The 22,396-nt window shown below is 36.6% G+C and overlaps 1 long non-coding RNA gene across 1 annotated transcript; it reads right to left on the reverse strand.

The window, feature by feature from the left end:
* Positions 1 to 187: 187 nt before the first annotated feature.
* On the reverse strand, positions 188 to 4,576 carry LOC141544664 (uncharacterized). The gene is made up of 3 exons (XR_012482749.1): positions 4,461 to 4,576; positions 2,405 to 2,504; positions 188 to 1,612 (listed from the first exon to the last, which is right to left on the reverse strand). It is a non-coding gene; the product is annotated as an uncharacterized LOC141544664 (long non-coding RNA).
* Between the last annotated feature and the right edge of the window lie 17,820 nt (positions 4,577 to 22,396).

The following is a 22,396-nucleotide window of genomic DNA, read 5'->3' on the forward strand; positions in this document are numbered from 1 at the left end:
AATGTATCTACTGAAATTATCATATGATTTCTGTTGCTTTTGTTATTGATATGATGGAATATAGCTATAGTTTTCCTGATATTGAATCAGGCCTGCATTCCTGGTATAAATCCCACTTACTCATAATGTATTATCCTGCTGTGAGGATTGAAAATCCTATCCAAAAATGACTTCTCAGAGACCTCTCAAAGTAAAAAGCAGAAAAGTTGTTTATTTAACAAATTCTCATGAGAATGAGCAATTCCACCGTGAGTAGGGAAAGAAAGCAAGCTCAAGGTAGAAGGGCTAAAGGACTAAGGGAACATATACAGTTTTTATAGGATTAATTGCAAAAGGATTACATCATGGGTTTGGGGAACATTAAGAGATAGGTGCCCCCCTCCTTCCCCACCAGTTAATTGAATGTCATCATATATCTCAAAAACTAAACAATTAGTAGCCTAAATAAACATCGATAGCCTGGACAGACATAAATGTCATAAAAAAAATCTAAGCAATTAGTAGCCTAAACATTGAATTTAACATTGCTGTAAGTTCTTCACAATATCCTTACTTCATACTTGCTCCCCACAGCTCCCCACTCCTAATATGTAAGTGATTTTTATCACATGCTCTATTAAGAACTTACACATTGCTCAAAGTCAGTTAACAAGCTCATACATTGTTTATCAAGTTCACTATCAGATTTATCCCCTTCCAACACTCTCCAGCCTCTTTTCTGGAGAATCATCATTTTAACAGCACCCTCTGGATGCAATAATTTTGAAAGAGATCGGTGGACTATTTTGGTTATTAGTGTAATCATACAGGGTAAACATAATGGTAACAAAATAATATCACTGATAGCAATTAGTCCATACCATAAAAGTTGTTTTCACCAGCTACCATCAAATCAAGACCACCAGCTATTAGAACTTTGGATACAGCGAATTACTGATCCATCATAACAAGTTATACTAGTTTGATTCCATCTATTCACATACCTACTGTAGTCTATGATAGCTCCCTTCTCTGACCTGCAAGTAAATGTCCATGTACACTTACTTTCTCCCATCCATGGCCCTGTACCAGTCTGATGTAGGCAATATCTCCCTAAACTGTACTAGTCAGGGTCCAGTGATGCTTTTACTACACAGCTCTCGAGGTACCAATACAAAGGGTGTACCCACATAAAAGCATATATGCATATACAAGGCACAGTCTCCAACCCTTTGGGTTTGGTTCATACCCAATTCTCCTTACTAGTATATAATACCCTTAATTCCTAACAATACAGTTCAATAAATTGTAATATCTAGTACAAACAAGAAAAGTTCCAAGACAGTTCCCCAAATGAGACAAGTCAAAAAGATTTTACATGCACAATTAATCAGTCTTTGCTCAGCTGCACTTTTAATGTTCCTGGATCAGTCTCTACTGCTCACTTCTTTAGCAAATCCATGGGACCTTTGACTCGAATGTGATGTGCCCAACCTATCTTTTTGGTGCGTGTTGCTGTATCTGAAGTCAACAGGATCTGGAACGGTCCTTTCCAGCTCAGGGTCAGCTTGTCCTCCTTCCATGTCTGAACCAGGACGCTGGTCTCCAAGCTGGAACTTATGCACTGTGAATCCTAAGGGAGGAGTCTGAACAATAAGCCCTTTTAGGTGTAAAGTTTTTAGATGTTGCAATAAAGACATGACATATTTTCCTAAAAACAAATCCTTGGTCTCAAACATTGCATCCAAGGAGGAATTTTGAATCCCTTTTAGATAAGGGTGACCATACAATAACTCATAAGGTGATAATCCCACATCCCTTCGGGGTTTTGTTCTAATTCTTAATAAGGCAAGGGGAAGGTACCTGGTCCAGGGCAATTGTGTCTCTAACTCCAATTTAGTCAGTTGCTGTTTAATTTCCTTATCCATCCTTTCCACTTTACCTGATGAGGGCAGATGCCATGGGGTATATAAGTCCCATGATTGGGCCACAGATTGGAGGATCTTAGTCATGAAATGTGTGCCTTGGTCTGAATCTACCTGATCCACCATCCTATACCCCGGAATGATATGCTCAAGGAGTACTTTTACAAACTGCTGAGGCAGTTGCCCATGTAAGGGGAAAGGCCTCCACCCATGAGGTCAGATGGTCCACTACGACCAGCAGATATCTGAGACACCCCACTGATGGCAGCTTGGTAAAGTCCACCTGTATGCTTTTGGAAAGGCCTGATACTAGGGGGCCTTCCTCCTTTTTGGACTTGTCATTGGGCCGCCCTATTCATACTCTGACAAACAGGACACCCACTGACCAATTGCCTGCTATTATGTACAAACCAGTGCCACAAACTTAGCACTATATCACACAGGCCTTGAAAACCCCAATGACTGCCCTGATGTAAATGTTCGGAGTACATGTCTCATACCTGCTGTGATCTCTGTGCTGGTACCTCTCTGCCGTCAGGGAGGAGCCAGTGCCCTCTTTATCCTCCTGAGCGCCAAGGCTTTGGGTTTCCTGCTTCCCTTCTGCGATAAAGGAAGGTGGAAGCATTGGAGGCAGAAATGCCAGAATTAGCACCATCATCTCCTCTGTACTTACAGATTCCTCTTCTCCAGGCCGTTTTGCCTCCTCATCTGCAAAGCAGTTTCTCCTTATCTCAAATGAATGTCCTCCTTGGTGCCCCTGCACATGAATCACTGCAATATTCTTAGGCAATATAAGATTAGTCAAAATTTCAGTGACCAATGCCCTGTGTGCCAATCCCTTTCCTTTACTGTTTCCATTCTTTCCCTCAAGTAATTTCAGGATCTAATTTCTTTTTTCCCTTCATTCATACAATGACCTAAATATTTTACCTCACATTTCACAAATTACAATGTTTCTTAAGAAATTCTCAGATCCTGTGCTCTTAAATAACTTAACAAACTGATAGTAACTTGGACAAGGCCACTCTTTTTCTTCCCTGCCACAAGAAGATCATCTACATATTGTAAGACTTTTAACAATAAGAAATTAATTCCAGAATGATCACACAATTCTTACATACTCAAGTGGATGTTCCATAAATTGAATATTATATCAATCATTTTGCTTTTTTTAAATACCAAATACACAGAAAAATCATAAACTACATATTGTCCATAACAAAAACATTTTCAAAAGGACAAAGGCAAAAACTACTATCCTTGGAGTCCCTCTAAATAATTGACATCAATATAGTGAATTAAAACTCTATTTTCACAGAAAAGAATCTGAAAAGTTTTTAAAAACATCAATTAAACTCTTTTTTAAAATAGCCCTTTCAGATTATATATCACATTTTTGATCGTATTCATTAAACACAAAGCCATTATGTATTTTACAAACAAATATTCACTCAATTAACATGTTGTATGAGTAACCAGATCAGTTTGCTTTCTTCAGCCAAAAATGGCTGCAGCTTTCCACTGCTGTTCTCCTCCTGCAAAAATACATCCCGTCTCACAGTCATCTCTCCATGACTCCCTTTCCAACAAGTTCCTTCTTTTCCCCACTGATTTCTTCTTGAAATCATTTGCTCCAACTAATCAATCTTCTTAAATCACCTTCCTTCTCCTGTCCCATCTCTGTCTCTCTCCTCCCAATGCTTACTTACTTAAACCTTCTTCGACATACTTTAAACACTTCCAAACTAATAACTCTTCTGACTAGATGCTTCATTTAAACTATTAATTACTTTTGTAAATCAATCTCTTTTGTCCCTTTTCTTTAATCACCTTTTTTTTTTAATTTAAACTTCAAGATTCATAACCCATAATGATAACAAATTACCCAATGTTTCAGAAGCAAACCAAATAGTTTTTCTTTTCTTTCTTTTTTTTTCTTCTGCCTTCTTCTGCTTCAAGGCCACTAGTAAGAAGCTTCCCAGGTAGTATTAAGCAGATAAGATTGTATTGCCATTACTCCTCTTTAGCGGACTTTGAAAATCTGCTTTTCAGAGAAAACTCTCCCACCAGTTTAAAATAGCCAAGTTCCATTTACTTACAAATTAGTACATCAGATTAAAAAGATTTAAAATCATGAACAAATTTTCAAATAATCAATTTCCAAACTTCTTAACATTATTCTTACAACTTAACAGGGCTTTTAAATCAGCCAAACAGACTAGGGGCTTTTCCCAGGACCCCTGCCCCTGGAGAGAATGTTTCACCTTGAACATTCTTCCCTCCCAGAATCCAAACGGAGTTTCTCTAAACTTCCAAGCCCATTTAGTGCATCTCTCTGCCTTCCCAGAGAATGCCTAGATATTGCATGATTTAAGACCAATGCATTCTGAGCCACTCTGAAAGAATTACTACTCTGACTGAATCCCAACTCCCAGCAATTCAGCCTGCTATTTTATTTCTCTAAGCCTGCAACACAGAGGCTGAACACTTTATCTTTTATGAACTTGCTAACTTTTAACACGGGATAAAAACAATATAAAGCACAAACATACATACACAGACACAAGTAGAGCTCTTATTTTCATCTTTTACATTTCTTTTAATACCTAGCTACCGTCCTGACAAATTCTTTTGACTGCTTCTATCCCATTTTCCCAACTTGGTCTCAAACCAAATTGTCAGCAAAGACCAATTGTCTTGCTGCAGTGGTCACTCCAGAGAGAATCATCTTAGGAAATCCTTCCCTTGGGGTCAGAGAAACAGTCCGAACAAAGCAATTTTGAGGAGGGCTAATCCCTCGGGTCTCCCTTGACCCAGCCAATAGACCCCCAGATTTCTAAGCTCACCTGGAGAAACACGTGTTTGCTTAGACCACCGCCGGCTCCTCAGGACTCTATTTCTCCTTTTTATCTTCAATTCTGCTTTTCACTGAGTATCTCCGCCTCCGGTCTTTTGTCAGAGAGGGAGGGAGGCTACACACTCAGAGCCAGAGAACACGGGAAAAAAACTATCCATGGGCACGCCTATCTCCGTTTGGGATGTGCAGCCATCTCCCCCAAAGACTCATCCCGGACTGAGCCCCCAAACTGTGACGGATAGAAAATCCTATCCAAAAATGACTTCTCAGAGACCTCTCAAAGTAAAAAGCAGAAAAGTTGTTTATTTAACAAATTCTCATGAGAATGAGCAATTCCACTGTGAGGAGGGAAAGAAAGCAAGCTCAAGGTAGAAGGGCTAAAGGACTAAGGGAACATATACAGTTTTTATAGGATTAATTGCAAAAGGATTACATCATGGGTTTGGGGAACATCAAGAGATAGGTGCCCCCCTCCTTCCCCACCAGTTAATTGAATGTCATCATATATCTCAAAAACTAAACAATTAGTAGCCTAAATAAACATCGATAGCCTGGACAGACAATAAATGTCATTAAAAAATCTAAGCAATTAGTAGCCTAAACATTGAACATACCTATGCAGGTCACAGAGACCTAGAGAAGATAGAATACAGAAAAGGAATTTAACATTGCTGTAAGTTCTTCAGCATTTCCTTACTTCATACTTGCTCCCCACACTGCTGAAGTTTTGCTATAATCTCTTTGCTAATATTTTATTTAAGATATTATATTCACTAGGGAGATCAATGTGTAATTTTCTGTTTTGACTCATCCTAGTTTAGCTTATTATTTCCATATTTGTGTCACTGAAGGAATTTGACAGAACTTCTTAGCCTTTTTTCCCAAAAAGTTTACACAGTATTGGAATTAATTGTTCTTTAAATATTTGGTAGAATTTACTTGGGAATCCATCTAACTGTGGAGGTTTTTTTAATTTTTTTTTTAGGGAGATCATTGATGCCTTGTTCAATTTCTTTATCTAAAATAGGACTATTTAAGTTACTTAATTTCTCTACTGTTAAATTGAGCAATGTATACTGTTGTTGTAATATTCATCTATTTCTGTTAAGATATCCAGAGTTGCTGGCATACATTTGGGTAAAATAGTTCCTAATTATTCCTTTAATATATTTTTCATTGGTGGTAAGTTTATTCTTTTCATTTTTGATGCTGATAATTTGATTTTCTTCTTTCCTTTTTTCTAATCAAATTCACCAAAGGTTCACCCATTTTGTTCATTTGTTTTCTTAAAACCAACTTAGTTTCATTAATTCAATAGTTTTCTTTAAATTTTATTATTCCTTCTTTTGAATTTCAGAATTTCTTATTTGGTATTTAAAGGGACGTTTTTAATTTGTTCTTTTGCTAGCTTTTTTTTTAGTTACATGCCCAATCCATTGATCCCTTTCTCTATTTTATTCATGTTAACTGTGTGTATACACACACACACACATATATGTGTATATATATATATATATATGTATATATATATATATACACACATATATATGTATATATACATACATATATACATACACACATATACATATACATACATATATATGCATATATGTGTGTGTTATAATGTAGGTATATATATAACATTTCCCCTAAGAACTGCTTTGGCTGCATCCCATAGGTTTTGGTACATTTTCTCATTGTCATTCTCTGGAATAAATTATGGATTCTGTCTGTGAATTGTTGTTTGACACACTATTTAGAATTAGATTATTTACTTCTCCAATTGGATTTTAGTCTATCTTTTCCTGACCTTTTATTGAATATAATTTTTATTGCCTCATGGTCTGAAAAGGAAGCATGTATCATTTCTGCCTTTCTGCATTTGATTGTGAGCTTTTTTTCCCCCCATGGTCAATTTTTGTGTAGGTGCTATATATTGCCAAGAAAAAGATCTATTCCTTTATGTCCCTATTCAGTTTTCTCCAGAGGTCTATCATATCTAGGTTTTCTAAGATTCTTCCCTCATTAACTTCCCTGATTTGTTTTATTTTGTGATTAGCTTTGTCTGATTCAGTGAGGGGAAGGTTAAGGTCCCCCAGTAGAATCGTTTTTTAGTTTATTTTTGTAACTGGCTTAATATCTTCTCTAAGAAATTGAATGTTCTAGAATTTTATGCATATAGATTTAAAATTATTCCTACTTCATTGTTTATGGTATCGTTTAACAAGATGTACTTTCCTTCTTCATCTCTTTTAAATAAATTCCTATTTATTTTTGCTTTATCTGAAATCAGGATGATTACTCCAGTTTTATTACTCCAGTTGAAGCATAATAAATTTTGCTCCATTTTACTCTGTAGCTCTGTGTCAAATGTGTTTCTTGTAAACAACACATTGTAGGATTCTGTTTTTTAATCTACTCAGCTATTCACTTACATTTTATGGCAGAGTTCATCCCATTCACAGTTAGAGTTATGATTATCAGCTCAGTATTTCCTCCATCCTATTTTTCCTTGTATATACTTTTGTTCTCTTTTTCCATATGTACTAGTGTTTTATGAATCCACCCCACCCCCTACCTGCCCTCCCTTCTATCAAGTCCCTCTTTTCCCTTTCGCCTTTCTCCTCCTATTTCTTTAGGGGTAATATCGATTTCTATATTCAACTCAATGACTAAGTTATTCCCTCTTTGAACCAAAACTGATTAAATACACTCTTAGAATATGCTAACCCCCCCCCCTGTTTCCTTTGAATGTTTATAGGTCTTTTGTGCATCTTCATGTAATCTAATTTGTCACATTTTACCTAGTCCTCTTCTCCCAGTAATCCTTTTCCTACCCCTTAATGTATTCTTTCTTTTAATATCATCACATCAGAGTCCATTCAAAAGTACACCTTCTGTTCCCTCACCTCTGCTTCAATAATATATGTAGCACTCAAGAGTTACAAATATCACTTTCCTATGTAGGGATAAAATTTAAATGTATTTTTCCCTGTTTACCTTTCTAGGTTTCTTTTGAGTCCTATGTTTGAATTTTAAATACTGTTAATTCTGCTTTTTTCAATAAAAATTATTTCACTAGGAAGTCTATTCTTTGAAGAACTTTCACCTACCCTCAAAGATAATACTCAGACTCACTGAGTAATTAATTCTTCCTTGTAGCCCCAGGTTCTTTGTCTTCTGGAATATGGTATTTCGGGCCTCAGATCTTTTACTGTATATACTGCTAAATCCTGGATGATCCTGATTGTAGCTCTTTCCTACTTGAATTACATTTGTCTGGCATCTTGCAGTATTTTTCCTTGGGATTATACTTCTGGCATCCTTGGGGTGTTCCTTGTGGGATCTCTTTCCATATTGATGGATTCTTTAATAACTATTCTCCCCATTTCTAGAATATCAGGACAGTTTTCTTTGATAATGCTGTCCATGAATGCTCTTTTCAATCATGGCCTTCTAGTCTCTTTGCAGATATTTTACATTTTCTTTCATTTTTTCATTCCTTTTAGTTTGATTGATTCCTGAAATCGTTACCTTCCATTTGCCCCATTCTAATTTTTACTTTGTGATTTTCTTCACCTTTTGCATCCCTTTTTTTCCCGTTTGGTTAGTTCTACTTTCCAGTATTTTTTTTCTTTTTTCTTTTTTCTTTTCTTTTTTTCCTTTGGACAATTATATTTTTAAAGGAATTCCCTTTTACAAACTGTTGAACTCCCTTTGTATCTCTCATTCTTTATCATTCTTTATTTTGCCTCTCTATCTTTTTGATGAGCAAGAAGAAGAAGTCTCTTTGGCCTTGAGCCCAATTCATACCATTCTTTTCATTTCCTCTATGGCTATTTTGTCCCTTGTTTCAGTTGTTGCTTTGCTCTTCCCTATCATCATAGTAGCTTTCTATGGTCAAGATTCTTTTATGTTTCTTGTTTATTTTCTTTCCTTTTTTTGCATTTCCACACTCTCTTTCTCTTTCTCTCTCTCTCTCTCTTCTCTCTCTCCTCTCTCCTCTCTCCTCTCTCCTCTCTCCTCTCTCCTCTCTCTCTCTCTCTCTCTCTCTCTCTCTCTCTCTCTCTCTCTCTCTCTCTCTCTCTCTCTCTCTCTCTCTCTCTCGTTTTTTTTAAACTTATATGGTTGAGCTCTTCTCCTAAAGGAGGCACTGTTTCAAGCTTCCTGGGTTTGAGCACAAGAACACTCTGTATTTGCAGGAGGTAGCTTTTCTTTCTCTCTTTAAGAAAAGCATGATTTCCCATAATTTCTCTTCTTAGCTGGGACTGAGGGTTACTCCACTGGTATCCTTAACCAGGACTGAGTGTCTCAGTTGCTGATCTGTTGAAATTAATACTCCCTCACTGTGTTTTCCAGACTCTGTCTAAGCTGGACTGAACATCCTTTTCACTCCAGTGAAACTGACCTTTCTTTAGTTTTTCTAATCTATCCTGACTGGAGAGTAGTTTCATTTGATTAGACTCTGTTCAGAGACTTGGTTTCATGTGGCTTCTGGACCAGATTTCCAGCTTCACTCTGCCATTGTGGCTCAGGATTATGTTTCATCTAAAATTTGTTTATTTGGTTTATAATAGGTACTTTTTTTTAAATTAATAAATTTTTATTATATATATATATATATATTTATAATATTATCCCTTGTATTCAATTTTTCCAAATTATCCCCCCCTCCCTCTATTCCCTCCCCCCGATGACATGCAATCCCATACATTTTACATGTGTTACAATATAGTCTAGATACAATACATGTGTGTGAATATCATTTTCTTGTTGCACAATAAACATTAGATTCCGAAGGTACATGCAACCTGGGCAGACAGATATTAGTGCTATCAATTTACATTCACTTCCCAGTGTTTCTTCTCTGGGTGTAGCTACCTCTGTCCATCATTGATCAACTGGAAGTGAGTTGGCTTTTCTTTATGTTGAAGATTTCCACTTCCATCAGAATACATCCTCATAAAGTATTGTTGTTGAAGTGTATAGTGATCTTCTGGTTCTGCTCATTTCACTCAGCATCAGTTGATGGAAGTCTCTCCAGGCCTCTCTGTATTCCTCCTGCTGGTCATTTCTTACAGAGCAATAATATTCCATAACCTTAATATACCATAATTTACCCAACCATTCTCCAAAAGATGGACATCCATTCATCTTCCAGTTTCTAGCTACAACAAAAAGAGCTGCCACAAACATTTTGGCACATATATGTCTCTTTCCGCTCTTTAGTATTTCTTTGGGATATAAGCCCAGTAGTAGCGCTGCTGGGTCAAAGGGTATGCACAGTTTGATAACTTTTTGGGCATAATTCCAGATTGCTCTCCAGAATGGCTGGATTCTTTCGCAATTCCACCAGCAATGTATTAGTGTCCCAGTTTCCCCACATCCCCTCCAACATTCATCGTTATTTGTTCCTGTCATCTTAGCCAATCTGACAGGTGTGTAGTGGTATCTCAGAGTTGTCTCAATTTGCATTTCTCTGATCAGTAGTGATTTGTAACACTCTTTCATGTGAGTGGATATAGTTTCAATTTCTTCCTCTGAGAATTGTCTGTTCATATCCTTTGACCATTTATCAATTGGAGAATGGTTCGGTTTCTTATAAATTAGGGTCAGTTCTCTATATATTTTGGAAATGAGACCTTTGTCAGAACCTTTGTTTTTAAAAATATTTTCCCAATTTGTTACTTCCCTTCTAATCTTGTTTGCATTAGTATTGTTTGTACAGAAACTTTTTAGTTTGATGTAATCAAAATCTTCTATTTTGTGATCAATAATGATCTCTAATTCTCCTCTGGTCATAAATTCCTTCCTCCTCCACAGGTCTGAGAGGTAGACTATTCCCTGTTCCTCTAATCTATTTATGATCTCATTCTTTATGCCTAAATCATGGACCCATTTTGATCTTATCTTGGTATATGGTGTTAAGTGTGGATCCATATCTAATTTCTGCCATATTAATTTCCAGTTTTCCCAACAGTTTTTTCCGAATAATGAATTTTTATCCCTAATGTTGGTATCTTTGGGTTTGTCAAAGATTGGATTGCTATAGATGTACCCTTTTTTGTCCTTTGTATCTAATCTGTTCCACTGATCTACCAGTCTATTTCTTAGCCAATACCAAATGGTTTTGGTGACTGCTGCTATATAATATAGCTTTAGATCAGGTACACTTAGACCACCTTCCTCTGAGTTTTTTTTTTTTTTTCATTAGTTCCCTTGCAATTCTCAACCTTTTATTCTTCCATATGAATTTTGTTGTTATTTTTTCTAGGCCATTGAAATAGTTTCTTGGGAGTCTGATTGGTATAGCACTAAATAAATAGATTAGTTTGGGGAGTATTGTCATCTTTATTATATTCACTCGGCCTATCCAAGAGCACTGAATGTCTTTCCAATTATTTAAATCTGATTTTATTTTTGTGGCAAGTGTTTTGTAATTTTGCTCATATAATTCCTGACTTTCCTTTGGTAGATATATTCCCAAATATTTTATACTATCGACCGTTATTTTGAATGGAATTTCTCTTTGTATCTCTTGCTGTTGCATTTTGTTAGTGATATATAAAAATGCCGAGGATTTATGTGGATTTATTTTGTATCCTGCCACATTGCTGAAATTTTGAATTATTTCTAGTAGCTTTTTAGAGAGTCTTTGGGGTTCTCTAAGTATACCATCATGTCATCTGCAAAAAGTGATAGTTTGATTTCCTCATTTCCTACTCTAATTCCTTGAATCTCTTTCTCGGCTCTTATTGCTGAGGATAGCGTTTCTAGTACTATATTGAATAGTAATGGTGATAGTGGGCAACTTTGTTTCACTCCTGATCTTACTGGGAAAGGTTGCAGTTTATTTCTATTGCATATTATGCTTACTGAAGGTCCTAAACATATGCTCCTGATTATTCTAAGGAATAGTCCATTTATTCCTATACTCTCAAGAGTTTTTAGTAGGAATGGATGTTGGATTTTGTCAAATGCTTTTTCTGCATCTATTGAGATGATCATATGGTTCTTATTAATTTGATTATTAATATGGTCAATTATATTAATAATTTTCCTAATATTAAACCAGCCCTGCATTCCTGGAATAAATCCTACTTGATCATAGTGTATTATCCTGGAGATGATTTTCTGTAGTCTTTTTGCTAATATCTTATTTAAGATTTTAGCATCAATATTCATTAAGGAGATTGGTCTATAATTTTATTTCTCAGTTTTCGATCTAAATGGTTTAGGTATCAGTACCATGTCTGTGTCATAAAAGGAGTTTGGTAGGACTCCTTCATCCCCTATTTTTTCAAATAGTTTATATAGCATTGGAGTTAGTTGTTCTTTAAATGTTTGGTAGAATTCACATGTGAATCCATCTGGCCCTGGGGATTTTTTCCTGGGGAGTTGATTAATAGCTTGTTCTATTTCTTTTTCTGAAATGGGACTATTTAAGCAATTTATCTCCTCCTCTATTAATCTAGGGAGCCTATATTTTTGGAGGAAGTCATCCATTTCACTTAAGTTATCAAATTTATTGCAATGAAGTTGGGCAAAGTAACTCATTATTTCTCTAATTTCCTCTTCATTGGTGGAAAGATCCCCCTTTTCATTTGTAAGACTATCAATTCGATTTTCCTCTTTCTTTTTTTTTTGATCAAATTTACCAAAGGTTTATATATTTTATTGGCTTTTTCATAAAACCAACTCTTGGTTTTATTCATTAATTCAATAGTTTTTTTTTACTTTCAATATTATTGATTTCTCCTTTTAATTTTTGTATTTCAAATTTAATTTTTGGTTGGGGGTTTATAATTTGGTCTTTTCTAGCCTTTTAAGTTGTAAGCCCAATTCGTTAATCTTCTCTTTCTCTATTTTCTTCAAATAAGCCTCTAAAGATATAAAATTTCCCCTTATTACTGCTTTAGCTGCATCCCAAAGATTTTGGTATGATGTCTCATCATTGTGATTATCTTGGGTGAAATTGTTAATTGTTTCTATAATTTGCTCTTTCACCCAGTCATTCTTTAAGATGAGATTATTCAGTTTCCAATTACTTTTTGGTCTATTTACCCCTAACTTTTTACTGAATGTAGCTTTTATTGCATTGTGGTCTGAGAAGAAGGCATTTACTATTTCTGCCTTCCTACATTTAATTTTGAGATCTTTGTGTCCTAATATATGGTCTATTTTTGTATAGGATCCATGAACTGCTGAGAAGAAAGTATATTCCTTTCTATTGCCATTCAGTTTTCTCCAAAGGTCTATCATACCTAGTTTTTCTAATGTTCTATTTACTTTTTCAATTTCTTTCTTGTTTGTTTTGTGGTTTGATTTGTCTAAATCTGAGAGTGCAAGGTTGAGATCTCCCACTATTATAGTTTTACTGTCTATTTCTTCTTGCAACTCTCTTAACTTTTCCTTTAGAAAGTTAGATGCTATACCACTTGGTGCATATATGTTTAGTATTGATATGGCTTCATTATTTATGCTACCTTTCAGCAGGATATAGTTTCCTTCCTTATCTTTTTTAACGAGATCTACTTCTGCTTTTGCTTGATCTGAGATAAGGATAGCTACCCCTGCTTTTTTCGCTTTACCTGAAGCATAATAGGCTCTGTTCCAACCTTTTACCTTTACTCTGTATGTATCTCCCTGCTTTAAGTGTGTTTCCTTTTAGACAACATAGTGTAGGGTTCTGATTTTTGATCCAATCTGCTATCCGTCTCCATTTGATGGGATCGTTCATCCCATTTACATTTACAGTTAAAATTACTAATTCTGTATTTCCTGCCATCATATTATCCCCAGATTATGCTTTTTCCCTTGACCCCCCTGATCCCCCTCCCCGATATTTAATTTACAGACCCCCCTTGTGACGTGCAACCCTCCCATTTTTTTTAGTATCCCTCCCCCCTCCCTCCAAGTCCCTTCACTTATTCTCCTTTGTCTTTTACCTTTTCCTATCCCCCCTTTTAATGAGGTGAGAGAAAATTCTCTGAAAAACAAATATGTTAATTATTTACTCTTTGAACCTCTCCTGATGAGAGTAAGATTCACACAATGATTCTCCCCCTCACTAAGTTCCCTCAGATAAGGTGTATTTTCTATGCCTCTTCCTGGGATGTAGTTTCCCTCTTTTTATCATCCCTTCCCCTTTTTCTGAAACAACCTCCTTCCCTTTACTACACCCCCCCTTTTTTTCTTTTATATCAGTAAAATCAAATTATCCTTGACTACTTTTTATATACCTACAACAGAGTTACAGTTCTCAAGGGTTCTGTGTACCTTTTTCTGTTTCTCTTCAGTCTTGTGGATGTAGATCAAATTTTTTGTTTGAGTCTGGTTTTTTTCTTAGAAACATATAGAATTCCTCTATTTCACTGAATGACCATCTTCTTCCATGGAAAAAGATGCTAAACTTAGCTGGGTAGTTCATTCTTGGTTGCAGTCCTTGATCTTTTGCCTTACGGAATATCAGGTTCCAGGCCCTTCTATCTTTTAATGTGGAGGCAGCCAGATCTTGAGTGACCCTTATTGTGGCACCTTGGTATTTAAATTGTTTTTGTCTTGCAGGATTTTCTCCTTTGTGTGGTAATTCTGCAGCTTAGCCACAATATTCCTTGGTGTTCTTTTTTTAGGGTCTATAATAGGTACTTTTTAATGCATTGAAACAAATAGTATATCATCCTTGAGAAATTCTATGACTGAAAATCATCAGCCTGAATCAAACATAAGCTTGGTGAAATTTGCCGGAGATTAGACTCAATTATCAAGGCCTCCAAGAACCCAAAATCACTTCTCTTCTACTATGGGTCAATGGAATAGAACTTAAGTGATAAATTCTTTGATATAAACACATCTTTGGGTTCTGTTTAATGCTGGCATTGTGTTAGAAAAAATTTTTTAAAAAAATATTCTTACATTAAATCAACATAATATAATATTCTTATAGTTTGAGGAAGCCACATCATAATCCTAAGTACCTGTGTCAGATGATTGAGTTCCTCCAGAGCATCTGCACTCATCTGTACTTTTTTCTATAAGATACAAAAATATTGTAGAATAATAAACTTAATGTAAAATGTAAAATTACTGTAAAATGACAAAGTTAAAAATAACAACAATGCTTAACATTTAGCACTTTAAACTTTTTACAACACTTTCTATATATTATCTCATGGCACCATATCCTTTTCCATGGTTTTAGTAAATCACATAAAATACAGAATATAAAAGTAATAAATCTTATCTATCATTGGTAATAAGCACTTATTTTTGCATCTTGAAAAGTTTTTTTTTAATTAAACTTTTATCTTTTTTTTAATTTTTCTTATCAGCATTTTGTACAGTTGCTGTGGTCATCTACTTTCAGGAGTTTCAGCTCCAGATTTATACATTCACATGGGGTGAAAAGGGAAGGTGGGAGCCATAATTAAAGTAGGATGAAGTATATAAATTGTGATTGTCTGTTACAGAGAACTTCCAGAGAGGAAATAATGCAAGATAGGCAAGTAGTACATGTCACAGAGTTGCTTGACAGACATTCAAGAATTTGTTGACTTCTTGGAGGTCACAAATCAATTATGTGACAATGGGGAAACTTGAACCATGTCCTACTGCTTCTCTTCAAATCTTTCTCCTTGGACTCATGTTATTTTCCTCTTTTTGATGGATAGTCTTTCTCCTTCAGCTCAATCATGTAACATCAGTTTTTTAAGGGTTCCTGAATTTCTTTCCTATTAACGTTCAAACTTTTGACCTTTTTTTCAAAATTCATCAGAATTTAGGTTTCCAATTTATCTTCACAAGTCATTTTCTTCTCCTTTAATTCAGATCCTTCTCCTGCTCTTCTTTTCTTATACTATCATAAAAGAGCTCATCCTGTCTCCATTATCAGGAATAATGTAAATGCTGAAACAAGTCCATCCAGTTCCTATTAACAAGCATAATCTTATACAAAAAGATGTCAATTTCCTGTAGGAGCCTTTCCTTCCCTATTCTCTCAGACTTTAAAAATCCATGTCCCTGAAAGCACCCTGTTTAATCATATTTAATTTAACCCATGTGCTCTTTCACTTTAATGACATCCTTTGGGGATGGGGTAAATGTCTCATGTGAATTTGTCACATTAGAAATCACTCTCATCTGGTATTTGGCTCCTTCATTTATTTGATTCTCCATCATGTTTTGGACAAAAATAGGAAGAAATGTTCCCAATATTAATCTTCTTTGTATCATGTGATTCTTCTCACCAGCCTTCTCACACACTAACTCCTTGTGTGTTAGGATTCTTACAAGGTGCTAAGTCACTGGAATGGATATAATTATCTCTTTTAGCATGGCATTTAACAATTCTCTAGTTCAGAGTTCACACCTTTCACACTTTAAAGAGAGCATACTTTTAAGGAGCTCTCACAAGCCCAGGGAGTACCTACAATCCCATTCTCTGGGAGGATATAATGAGCCAGGATTCAGGGAAAAGGAGTCAAGATTTCATTCCCACTTAGACATTCGTGCTGGCTGGTGACATTCTGACAAGAGCTCATCGGGAACCAAAGAGAGAGGAAGGCCTATAGAAAGCTAGCTAAGCCCCAAGTGAAGGAGACAAGGCTTGAAGGAGAAAATGAAGGATCTGGAGATAAGATTTGGAAAGAGACAGTAAAGGACTTTAACTCCTGCCTGCATTTTGGGATTATTGAACTGAACTGAAGCCAAGGCTGCCTCCAGAAGCTCCCCAAGAAATCTGCCCCAAGAAAACGATCTACAATTTAGAGAAAAGGGAACATTACACTTTGGTGCCCGAATGTGGGACAGACATGATCCTGATTCCAGTGGAAAAGCCTTCAAGTCAGATTTCGGTGGAAAAATCTCTCTGGCCCAGAAATAAGAGTGAGTAACAAGGAAACTGTGTAAAGGAGCTAAAGTAGAATTTCAGTGAAATGGGGCAAATTTTTATAAAACAGACTTCTGTTTCTGTTCAAGGAAAATGTTTAGAGAGCATTGTCAAGGTTATGAAAAGCCAATTTCAATTATTTATATATATTATAATAATTATAATTTTATAATTTTGGATTATAATGTTGGAGATCACTGAACTTTTAAAAACTGTGCAGGTCATATGTCCTTGTTTTTCTATGGGAAAAGAATGGGATCTTGACGAGTGGGAATTAGTACGAGAGGAACTAGGTGAACACTACAATTCCAAACTAAATTTAATTTCCAAAGATACACTTTTTGTATGTACAGTTTAATCCAAGTGGCTTTTAAAAGTGTTAAACTAAAGAAAAGGAAGAAAAAAAAAACAGGAGGGGGAGGGCCCAACTAAACTAGGTGAAAAGGATGAATCAGGTAACAATGGAGTTAAGTACAATTCTGAGCAACAGGAGCATTTCCCATCTCCTCCTACCTCAATTAACCCTTCATGGGTGGAGGAAGGAGGAGGAGGGGAAGAGGCAGTGATACAAACAGAATGGCCTGTGAAGCAGCCTATGGCAAGATTAGAAAAAGCATTGGTTAAGGCTAAGAGAAAAGTACAAAATGTAAGTGATTTTATAGATGCATACCCTGTGATTGAAGAGCTTGACTCTTCAGGTCAAAAAAGGAGAAGATATACTCCTTTGATTTGGATAAAATTAAGGATTTGAAAAAAGGTTGCACTCTTTATGGGGCTACATCATCTTATGTTAAGATGTTACTAGATAGTTTGGCTTATGAAATCCTAACCCCAAATGATTGGAAACCCATAGCAAGGACATGTTTAGAACCTGGACAAAACTTGTTGTGGCTTTTGGAGTATCATGAATTATGCAGGATTCAAGTCAGACATAATAGGGAAACAGGAGTTAATACACAATTCACTTTTGACCATCTAGCTGGTGAAGGCCAGTATGGAGAAATTCAAAACATATTAATTACCAGTTTATGAGCAGATCGCCATGGCTGAAACAAAAGCTTAGGGTTCCCTCCCCAGACAAAAAAGATAGAAGGGAAGCCTTGAAAAAAATAGAGCAAAGTCCCAATGAAACTTTTGCGGATTTTGTGGGACATCTGCAAACTGCTGTCACAAGAACTATTGGAGAGGATGCAACTATGAAAATAATGACTAGACATTTGCCTATGGAAAATGCCAATGAGGTTTACAAGAGAATTACATGTGGACTACACAAAGATCCTCCTTTAGAGGAGATCATAAGATGCTGTACTACAGTGAGCACCAATGCTTATTATACTCAGACAATGATGAACATGGAAAGACAGGGTCCCTCTTGACAAAGGACTTCTAGACAAACCCATCGATGTTTTCAATGGGGAAAAGTTGGACATCTAAGAGCTCAATGTAGCTATAGAGACAGAGTGAGAAAACTGGCTGAGAGAAGACCTAAAACTCCATGTCAAAAATGCCACAAGAACTCCCACTGGGCCTCAGAATGTGGATTGACCCAGGGAAATAAATGAGAGAAGGACCTCAATCAAAAGACAGGTGGGGCATGATGGCAGCTGAGGTGATACCTCAGTCTTTAGAAGATCAGGACTCTGATGTGATCAACCAACAGAAAAGTAATCACATGGAAGAAAGGGATTACCTGATCAGTCAGCCACAATGCAATCAGATAGCAGAAATGGATTGCAATTGAGGAGAATACAGGTTTTTTAAACCAACAGGGCAATGGCTGTGCTGCATCTGGTCTCTGAGACTCTGAGGCTCTAAGAATCTGCTGAAACAATCTGGGGGTGGGGAGTGGGGAGGGTGGCCAGGTCCCCAGAGACCCTAGCTTTTCTGGATTATACTCTTTACCTCCTGTGTTTATAGCTTCTCTGCTGATCCTGGCTTGCTGCCAAGACCAAATATCCACAGTGTGGTAAAGGTCTTGCCACAGAAAAGGCAGCGATCACATCCCTCCCCCCTCCAGTCTGTTCAGTGTGAGCTGCCTGCCACACTTTTGCTGCCTGCCCTCAGTCTGTGCCTATCTAGCCTTCCCCACCCCCAAGCAAAAACAGATCTTTTTTGGTGAATTTCAAGGATGTTTTCTCTTGGTAATTATTTGTGGCTTTTTTTTTCCAATCAAGCACTAATTCCAAGGGTTGTCATGAAATAAATTCTGAGAGCAAAGACAGAGATTAAATACATGTGTGTCCTCTCCAACACCTTGACCGGAAGTTCCAGAAGGAACCTTCTTTAAAATATTACATATCTGCCAGTGATTTGTTTATAATAACCATTTTATTAGCAGAGTGCTTCACAATGACAAAGCATGATCTCTCCAGCAGCTATCATAAACGGAAGGAACTGACATAGCATAATTAATCTTGGAATTTCATGTAGGTAGATTGAGAAAGAACACATTTGTTTCACCTATTTCAACATAGTCCTCACAGATGTAATGTTTGGAAATATAGTACATGCATTAAGAAGGACCATTTGGTAAATCAGAAGATCCAGAGACTGATTTGTTTAGTATGACATATTCCTATCTCATTTCCTTAGGCATGTGGTCACACAATAATGTATCTTGTATATATACATAAAATCACAAGAAGAAAAAAGTTGATGAGCTGCAAACTAGTATATTTTCTGTTTCCAAGACTTCATTGGGGGGTAGGGGAGGGCGGAGCCAAGATGGCAGAGAAGGCACATGCAACTTTCTAAGCTCTTCCTCTCATGCCTTCATGATCAATTATTAAATCCAGCCTCAAAAATAGTGCTTGACTGGTAAAATTCATGAAGATTAGAAGTACAACAATTTACCATCCAAAGGTAATCTGGAAGATCGCCAGAACAGATTTGTCCTGAGTGGCTAGAACAGATCATCACAAACAGGGAGATAGGAGAGGCTACTGTCCAAAGTGGACCAGGGACGGAGGTAGCTTCTGTGGCTAGAAAAGTTATAGAGACAACTCTGCTATAGGCTGCCTGCTCTACCTTGATTGCAAAGCAGTAAAGCAAAAGAGAAATTAAAGCCCAAGATAGAAGATACTCTAAAAACACCAGAACCTAACAAGACCTGCCTATACCCACCAAAATCTGGAAGTGACTTAGCACACACCACAGCACAGCTTTGCAGCTTCATTCTGCAGCATGGGGCAGTCACAAATCTGCACGGAAGAGGGGCGTAGTCCGGGGCACTCTCTAATCTGCACCGTGGGGGGGCTCAGCCTGAGGCAATAGAACTTCTGCATCATGACTGTGCTTCCTTGGGCAGAGCTACTTCCATTGCTGGTGCAGGACTATTTGCTAGGCAACTGCTAATACCCACAGCCCCAAAGCAGGCTTTGGTTTGGGGCAGTGACACTTTCACTGCTCAGCCTCTAGACCCAGGGCAGTCGCTAATCCGAACAGTGGGGTTCTTCATTGAACACTTCTGAAAAAGACCCTAAAATAAAAACTCCAAGGAATATTGTGGCCACATTTCAGAACTATCAAACTAAGGAAAAATATTATAAGCAGCCAGGAAAAAAAAACAATTCAAATACCGAGGTGCTACAATAAGTGTCACTCAAGATCTGGCTGCCTGATATTCCAAAAGGCAAAAGAACTTGGAATGTAGCCAAGAATAATAAACTACCCAGCTAAGCTGAGATTTTTCTCCCATGGAAAAGAACATGGAATTTAATGAAACAGATGAATTCCATTTGTTTCTAAGAAAAAAAAAAAAAAAAAAACAGACCTAAGCAAAAAAATTTGATCTCCAAACATCGGACACAAGAGAAGCATAAAAACATAAAAGGAACTCATGAAAACTGTTCTTCTGTGGTGGATATACAAAAAGACCACATGTATAATTAGATTTTACTGATATAACATAAAAAAGGGAAGTAGAAATGTAAAGTGGATAGTGTACTACATCCCACAAAGAGGCAAAGAAACCTATCATATCTGAGGGAATTTTAGAGGGAAGAGGAACATAAAAAACAAACATAAAAACATAAAAAAAATGTTCCTCCTCCTCTCTAAATTACCTTTTTATTTGCCAGATATATGCATGAGTAATTTTACAGCATTGACAATTGCCAAACTTTTTGTTCCAATGTTTCCCCTCCTTTTCCCCACTCCCTACCCAAGATGGCAGGTTGACCAATATGTTAAAGTATAAATTAAATACAATATATGTATACATATCCAAACAGTTATTTTGCTGTATAAAAAGAATCGGACTTTGAAATAGTGTATAATTAGCTTGTAAAGGCAAACAAAAATAAAGGATTGGGAATTCTATTTAGTTGTTCATAGTCATCTCCAGGAGCTCTTTCACCGGGTGTAGCTGGTTCAATTCCATTACTGTGTTATTGGAACTGATTTGGTTCATCTCATTGTTTAAGATGACTGCATCCATCAGAATTGATTATCATATAGTATTGTTCTTGAAGTATATAATGGTCTCTTGTTCCTGCTCATTTCACTAAGCCTCAGTTCATGTAAGTCTCTCCAGGCTGTTCTGAAATCATCCTGTTAGTTATTTCTTATAAAACAATACTATTCTATAATATTTATATACCACAATTTATTCAGCCATTCTCCAATAGATGGGCATTCACTCAGTTTCCAGTTTCTGGCCTTTAGATTTGAATAAAATTAAAGATTTGAAAAAAGGTTGTACCCGTTATGGGTCTACATCAGCTTATATTCAAATGTTATTAGATGGTTTGTCTTATGAAGTCCTAACCCAGAATGATTGGGAATCCATAGCAAGAACATGTCTAGAACCTGGACAAAACTTATTGTGGCTTGCAGAGTTTCATGAATTATGTAAGATCCAAGTCAGACACAATTTGGAAACAGGAGTTGACACACAATTCACTTTTGAGCACTGCTTGGGGGAGAGGGTTTGCCTGTATTTCTTCCGATGGAGAAGGAATCAGATGGGTGCCCATGAGTCTTATTCGTCTTGTCCATGAGAGAGAGATAGAAAAAGAGAAAGACCTCAAAACAAAGGAGAAAATCTAAGAAACATCTGACACTGAAAGAGCATGGCTGATAAGAAGACTGTTAAAGAACTTTAAAAAGTTGCAGGAATTTTTGGATTTCTGGCACATGAACTAATGGCCAATGGACTTATGGAAATGTATAAATTCTCAATTTATGATTATTTGATCACGCTATTTGTTACATCACTTCTAGCATGTGTTATGTTACTATGTGTTTATGTAATTTATGTAATTATGTGTAAAACCTCCCATATTGATGAATTTATGTTTCAAGTTCATGACCACCCTATGTTCCAAATCAAAAGAAAGGGGGAGATGTTAGGGTCTTACTAAGTGCTAAGTTGGTTCTTAACAATTCTCTAGCTCAGAATTCACACCTTTAGTTCAAACCTTTAAGGGAGTTTTCACTTTTGAAAGGAATGCTTTAAAGAAGCAAGTTCATTGGTTGAAGTAGTTGCCACAAGCCCCTGTAGTTCCCACAAGCCCATTCTCTGGGAGGATTAAAAAGAGGCAACATTGAGTCTGAACAACAGTCTGGATTGAGTCAAAGAAAAAATGTCCCGTGCATTCACAAGTCCAGCAATCCCACACTTTTGGAGGGGAAGGCTCCAGAAGCCTCGCAAGAAACCTGCTCACAGAGGGAAAGATTATAAAAAAAAGAAACCTCCTCCCAGAGAAGGATTATAATCTACAGACATCAGAACTCTACATTTTGTTG

This window comes from Sminthopsis crassicaudata, chromosome 5, assembly GCF_048593235.1.
Source record: "Sminthopsis crassicaudata isolate SCR6 chromosome 5, ASM4859323v1, whole genome shotgun sequence".
NCBI classification, from domain to species: Eukaryota; Metazoa; Chordata; class Mammalia; order Dasyuromorphia; family Dasyuridae; genus Sminthopsis; species Sminthopsis crassicaudata.